Raw genomic sequence first — 6,798 nt, forward strand, 5'->3', positions numbered from 1 at the left:
TATTGGATAAGCATCTAGCATGGTCTGCCCCACTTCCTGTCTTCCCGGAGCTTTCACACTGGTGTAGGAAGCAGACAGGAAATAATCACATTGATATATGATTACAAACTGTGGTACCACTATTCAGGAAAAATGCAGGGGCCCCGCACTAAGGAGGCCTGGCCTACTCTGGGGAGGTCAGGGGGCCTTCCTGAGGAAGTGATGACAAGGTTTTTTGCCCTGGAGGAAACCCAGTGTATGTAAGAAGATAGATGTAGAAACAGCTGCTATCCTCTCTGCTGAGTGGGAAGCGGGACAGTAGAGTAGTTAGACCCTGGGTTTACTTGCTGTGTGACTTTGGGCTAGTCATGTCCCCTCTCTGAACCTCAGTTTCTTCATATGTAACGTGGGGATAATAAAGGATCACGAAACCCACAGTAAGTGCTCTCAGGGCATCACACTGCACCCCTCCAGCTGCCGCTGTTCACTGCAGTAGAATTGTGCCACGTGGCGATATTAGGATGCATTATAACCACTGTAATTAATTTCAGTAAGTGAAGGGTGGAAGGAGTCCAAAGAAGAAGTTTGAGTCCAGAATCTTTGACAGCCTTGGGGCATAATCGGATGAGTGTGTGGGATGGACCTGTGTACTCCAAGTCAGTGGTTCTTAAACTTTACCCTGCATAAGCATCATCTGGAAGATTTGATAAGTCACAGATCTGCGCCCCACCTCACGGATTCTGATTCAGTGTTTGGGGTGGGGTCCATGAGTTCGCATCTCTAACAAGTTCCCAGGGGATGCTGATGCCTGCCAGCCCAAGGACCATAATTTGAATAACACTGCTGTAAATCCCAGACGCATGGGAGGCAGGTGTGCTTCCAGGCAGCTGGGGGAGGCTGTGAGCTCAAGGCTGGAACTGGGAGGCGGGTGGAGAATCCCCTGCCCATAAGCTGCAGCCGAGGGAGGATCCTTGTTCTCAGACCAGGCAGGCAAGGTGGGAAGGGCTGTGGGCTCCAGCCAGAGGCCTGGGTAATCCCCATGTCCCTGTGGCCAGGGGAGCTGGGAGCTCCAAATTCACTCCAATAATCCAATTCTGAGACTAAGCCCTTGGCTCTGTGCCCCGAGAGCCAGGCCTGCAGCCCTGCCAGCTCCTATGCCCACTTAGCTCTGCCCAGAGACCCCAGATCTACGCTGTTTCAGGAATACAACGGCCTTGGCGGGCCAGAGGAGCAACCTGTAGAAAGAGGGCTTCTGTGGGCATCTCTGTCAGCTGACAGGATGAGCCCCTGGGGGCACCAGAGGGAGAGGGTGGAGATAGGGTGTCAGCCAGGATGCTTCTGTCCCCAGTATCACGGCCTCCTAAGATCATAGACACAGTGGCTGTGATAAAGCAGCTTGAGAACATAGCCAGGCCTCTGATCAGAAGAAGCCTCATGCTCAGGACAAGGGGAGGCCCAGGGGCTGGCCTCTGCCTCCTCCCACGCTGAGACTAGAACTCCTCCCCTTATATTTTGGGTTCCAAGTAAAGTCATTTGAAAAAAAGAGTTCTGCTACCTTCCAAGAACAGAGATACATTTTCCTAGATGAACCCTATCCCAGGCAGGAATTCTTACCGTGACCTGAGCTCGGTGTGTATTGTCTTAGAAGAGCTCTCATTATCTGAAAGGTCTCACACTGAGCCTAGACCTGCCTCCTTGTGTCACTCATTCATGCGTGCATTCACTGATATTTACTGAACACTCACTATGTGCCAAGGTCCCTGTCTCTAGTAGGGGAAGCAGTTAAGAAAACAGACAAGTGGGGCCGGCCAAGTGGCAGAGTGATTAAGTTTGCGCACTCTGCTTCAGCGGCCCAGGGTTTCACCAGTTCAGATCCTGGGCAAGGACCCAGCACTGCTTATCAAGCCATGCTGAGGCAGTGTCCTACATGCCACAACTAGAAGGACCTACAACTAAAATATACACCTATGTACTGGGAGGCTTTGGGGAGAAGAAGAAGAGGAAAAAAAGATGGGTAACAGATGTTAGCTCAGGTGCCAATCTTTAAAATAGAAAACAGACAAGTATAACGTAGTGGCATAAGTGCTGGTCCCTAGGTTACTTACAAGGTTAGCCGATGCGCAGTGAGGGTAGTAAAAGGCACTGGATCCAACCTCGAGGGGTCGGGGTGGGGAGGAAGGGACAGATTTGCTAGGACCTGAAGGAGCAGCAGTGCTTAGTCACAGGAGGTGGGGGAAAGACTGTTTGAGGGAACAGCATGAGCAAAGGCCCGGAGGTAAGGGAGAGCGAGGCTCCTATGGGAAATGAAGCAGGCACACCATCTGCCTAGTGTGCCGGGCTGGAGGGAGGAGCAGAGAGAGATGAGACCCATCAGGGAGGCGAGGCGTGCTCCCACCGCTGACCTTGGAGTGTGGAGAGGCTCAGGCGGGACCTCCGAGGGGCTGCCTTCTTGTGTGAGCCAGGCCCACAGCAGCAGCAACCTTGGAGCCAATGAAAAGCTTGCCTTTGGGGACAGATAGGTCCACAGGGTGGAGCAAATCACAGGGCGGGGCAAATCACAGGGCAGCTGAGGGCCGCCAGGAAGTGTCCATATAGCAATGTGGTTAAGAGCAGGTCTCTGATCAATAGACATTCCGAGCCCCTGACAGAAGAACGCACCCCTCGGGGTCTTGCCAAAAGGATGGAACCTGAGTCCCATCATGCCTCTAGATCCGGTGGGGGATTGGCAGGAAATTCAGAGGACGGAAGAACTGTTGGGTTATACCGTGAGTGTGCCCTCAGCAAAAGCCAGGCTGGGAAACTCCACAGGGGTTCTCCAACAGATAAATCGCAAGGAAAAGAAAGGGACGGAGGGAGAAGTTGTAGATTAAGAGACTTAAAAGGTATCAAGTTAAGAAAAAAATGGGCCTGACCAAATGACGGTGTCTTGGGATGTACACTCGGGCGAAAAAACCGTAAAGAAACACAAGGGAATTATTCCTATAAAAAGTCCAAATAGCGGTTGTTTTTAGAGAGCGGGAGGGAGGGGCTACGTTGGGAGGGGACACAGAGAGGGACTTCTGGGGCGTCGGGCAAAGTTCTGCTTCTCCACCCCTGTGGTGGTTACAAGGGTGTTCGCCTTAAAAGAATTCACTAGGTTGTCCATTTGTTCTATATGTTTTCCTGTGTGTCTTATTTTACAATAAAAAGGTTTCAAAAAAAGTGTGAGCTCAGGAGCCAGCCAGCCGGTTCAAATCCCAGTCCTGCCAGTTATTAGCTGTGTCATCTTGCCTAAGCTCTAAGACTCTCTGGGCCTCAGTTTCCTCATCTGTAAAATGGGGGTGATGTTACAGGGTGCTTGTGAAGATGAAGCAAGTCAGTGTACTCAAAGCCCTTGGAATAGTGCCCGGCACACAGTGAGCATTAAGAAAGTTTTTGCTACTACTATTATTGCGTTGTTATCCCCCATTTTCCTACGCCCCTCTCCCAGGTGTCCTCATGCCTCTAAGATCCTCTCTCGAGGAAAGGGAAGGGACAGTCAGCCTTGGCATTCTCTAATGGCTGTGGCAGAACCTCTCATTGACAGTGACAAGATAATCACAGCTTAGGGCTGGGATCTGGTTCTACGACCAGACAGTGACTGTCCGTACAGCACGATCCTACGAGGTGGCCCTGATGCTGTTGGCTCTGCCTGTGGCTCAGGTTGCAGGGTCAGAGCATCTCCTCACCCCTCTGGAGGTGCCGGCCACCTGCTCCCATTCTCTTGCAGATGCCTGTCTTCCAGAAGAGGACAAAGGGGCTGAATATCACAAACGAGGCATGGGCTTTGGCGGTCACATGAACCTGAGTTCTAATCCCAGCACTGCCACTTCAGGAAGTTAAGGGATGCACGTGTTAAGGGAGTCCCTCTTCCTCTTTGAGCCTTGTTATCTATTATTAACAATAATAATTGCATCTCCCTAGTGGGGTGGTTGTGAGGAAATAATCCATGCGTAATGCTTAGTAGAGGGCCTACCTCAAAGCCTTCACACATGCTATTCCTTCTGCCTAGAATGCTTTTCCCTGCACTCTTTGAATAGTTGGATACTTCTCATTTCTTGGGGCTACCTTAAATGTCTCCTTGACTTCCCTATTGAAAGAACGAAGGAAGGAAGCCACTGCGCATTTTATTTATATTCTTCAGAGCATGTATGAAATCTATGGCCTGACATATTATATTACAATATATTTTTATCTGCTTATCGTTTGACACCCCGTGCCCCTCACAGAACGTAAGCTCCATGTTGGTGGAGACCATTTCTACCTTGTTCACTGCAATATCTCCAGTGTCTAGTAGGTATTCAGCAATTATTTATTGAATAAATGAACAAAATCCGTAAACTTATAAATAAGTATATTTGTTCAGCTCTCTACCGTCTGTCTTCCCTGAGTGGCTTGTGAGGGACACAAGTGCAGGGATCTTGTCTGACTTCTCCTCTGCTGTCTCCTGAGCTTGCACTGCTGGTGTGTACTGCACACTCAGTAAATACTTGTCGGATGGATGCGAGCCTGGGGGTGCAGAAGGTGGCAGCCATCTGTGACCATTGCCTTCAGGTGCAAGAAGGGCGCCAGGCCCCACCCCTGGTGGCTTCCTGACCTCGGGTCTTTCTCCCCTCCAGTGTCGGGTCTTTTTGGATTACTTCCTTGTGCGGCAGGGGCCTCAAAGTCGCAGGCAGTGCCATGGAATGGGAAAACAAAGGATTGCGAGTTGGACAGACCTAGATTCTAGCCCTTGATCAATCTTTAACGATCTCTGGGACCTTGAGCCAGTTGGTGAAGCTTCAGTTTCCTCATCCGTTCAAGGGGAGACAACAATGTTTCTGCTGGGAAGGCAGAGCTTTGGTGATCAGATCAGGTAACAGACACGAAAAGCCAACGTGGGTTGAATAGTCCCACACATGTGTGTCGTCACTAGTATTAGCAGCTACAAATGCTTGAAAGAGAACCAAATCCTAGGGTGAAACTGGAGTTCTGGGGAGAGACTGCTGGGAGTCTGTCAACATGTGCTCTCCCCATCTTCCTCAGTAATAAAATTCTCGATTTCTATGTCTTTTTAGAAGCAAGACTACACTTCCCAGCCTGCCTTGCAGCTAGCTGTGGCCTTGTGCCCACGTTCTGGCTAGTGGGATAGAAGCAGGTGTGTGTAATTTCCGGGAAGTGTCCTTAAAAGGAGAGACCTGGCTTCCTTTGCCTTTCTTCCTCCTTCTTGCTAGCTGGAATGGGGCTGTGAAGCTTGGAGCTTGAGCAGCCATCATGGACCATGGAGAAGCAGGCAGTGCTGAGGATGATGGAACAACAAATAGGAGCTGGGTCCCTGACACCTTCCGGAAGCCACCTTAACAGCCCTGGAGTGCCTCACTCCAGAATCCTTTATAAGAGAGAGAGGAAAAACTTCTGCGTCATTCAAGCCATTACTACTTTGAGTTTTTCTGGAACTTGGAACCAAACTTAAATATAACTGATACACTCTCCAAAAAGGCAGAGTTCACACAGGCTAGATGGGGTTTTTTTGGTTGCAGTTTTATAATCTTTCATCATCAGTAACAAACAGCTGCTTTAATGTGTCTTTGCCAGGCAGCTGTTAAAGGGTGGGTGGGAGGATAGCCTTAATACTAACAAAGAAAACTCAAATTAAGCCTTTATGTACAAGCAAATTTAGAGTGCTTTTAAGTATCCAAAGCTACTAATTAGTTTATTGAGGTATTAAACTAATTCTGAATTAACAAATTTGAATAACTAGGAATAGATGAGTTCTATTTATTTATTTATTTATTTTTTGTGAGGAAGATTGGACCTGAGCTAACACCTGTCCCAATCCTCCTCTATTTTGTATGTGGGATGCCACCACAGCGTGGCTTGATGAGTAGTTGTAGGCCCATGCCCAGGATCCGAACCCATGAACCCCAGGCTGCTGAAGCAGATCATGTGAACTTAACCACTACACCACCTGGCTGGCCCCAGGTGAGTTTTATTTTTAATGAACTTGTGTACAACATTTACTGGCTGTGTTGCTGGCATTCTATTAAGCCCTTTACAAATATGAACTAGTTAATTCTCATGGTAACTTTCTGAAATAGAAACTACTATTATCTTCATTTTACAGGTAAGTCTTGGAAACTTCATGAGAAAGAGGAGGGAAATACTTCTTGGAATGCTCTTTTTAGTTCCTGTCTCTGTTAATTCTTTCATTCAACAAATATATACCAAGCACATCCTATATGCCAGATCCTCAGCTGGGTGTCATAGTGATATAAGGACAAAAAGACAGATGAGACAGCTGGTCTCACGGAGCTGACCGTCTTAAGCTGTGCTGTCCAATATGGTAGCCACTAGCCACATATGGGTATTTAAATTTAAATTAATTAAAATTAGATAAATTTAGTTCCCCAGACATACCAGCCGCATTTCACGTGTTCAACAGCCACATGTGGCTTTTGTGGCTCCTGTGCTGGATGGTGCAGATATAGTACATTTCCATCGTGGTAGCAAGTTCTGTTCTAAAGAGACAGCGGACAAGTAAGCTGGTTATTTACAATCCAATGTGAAAGCACTGGCTATCGTATTTCTTCTTGTTGCCTCCCTAACTTGCCCAGCTCTAAGGAAGAGAATGGAAAGGGTAAAGCAGCCGCTGTATTTATGCAGTATTGTTGGGTCTGTATGAAGTTCTTTTCATTCATCATCTCACTCCATCTATACAACTACCCTATTTGACAGAGGAGGAAACTGAGGTTCACAGAGCTTACACCTATAGTTGATAATGAACACTGTCCCTGGTGTTCCTGACTCCGAAAATTACGTCCT

Source organism: Equus quagga, chromosome 15 (genome assembly GCF_021613505.1).
Source record: "Equus quagga isolate Etosha38 chromosome 15, UCLA_HA_Equagga_1.0, whole genome shotgun sequence".
Classification (NCBI taxonomy): Eukaryota; Metazoa; Chordata; class Mammalia; order Perissodactyla; family Equidae; genus Equus; species Equus quagga.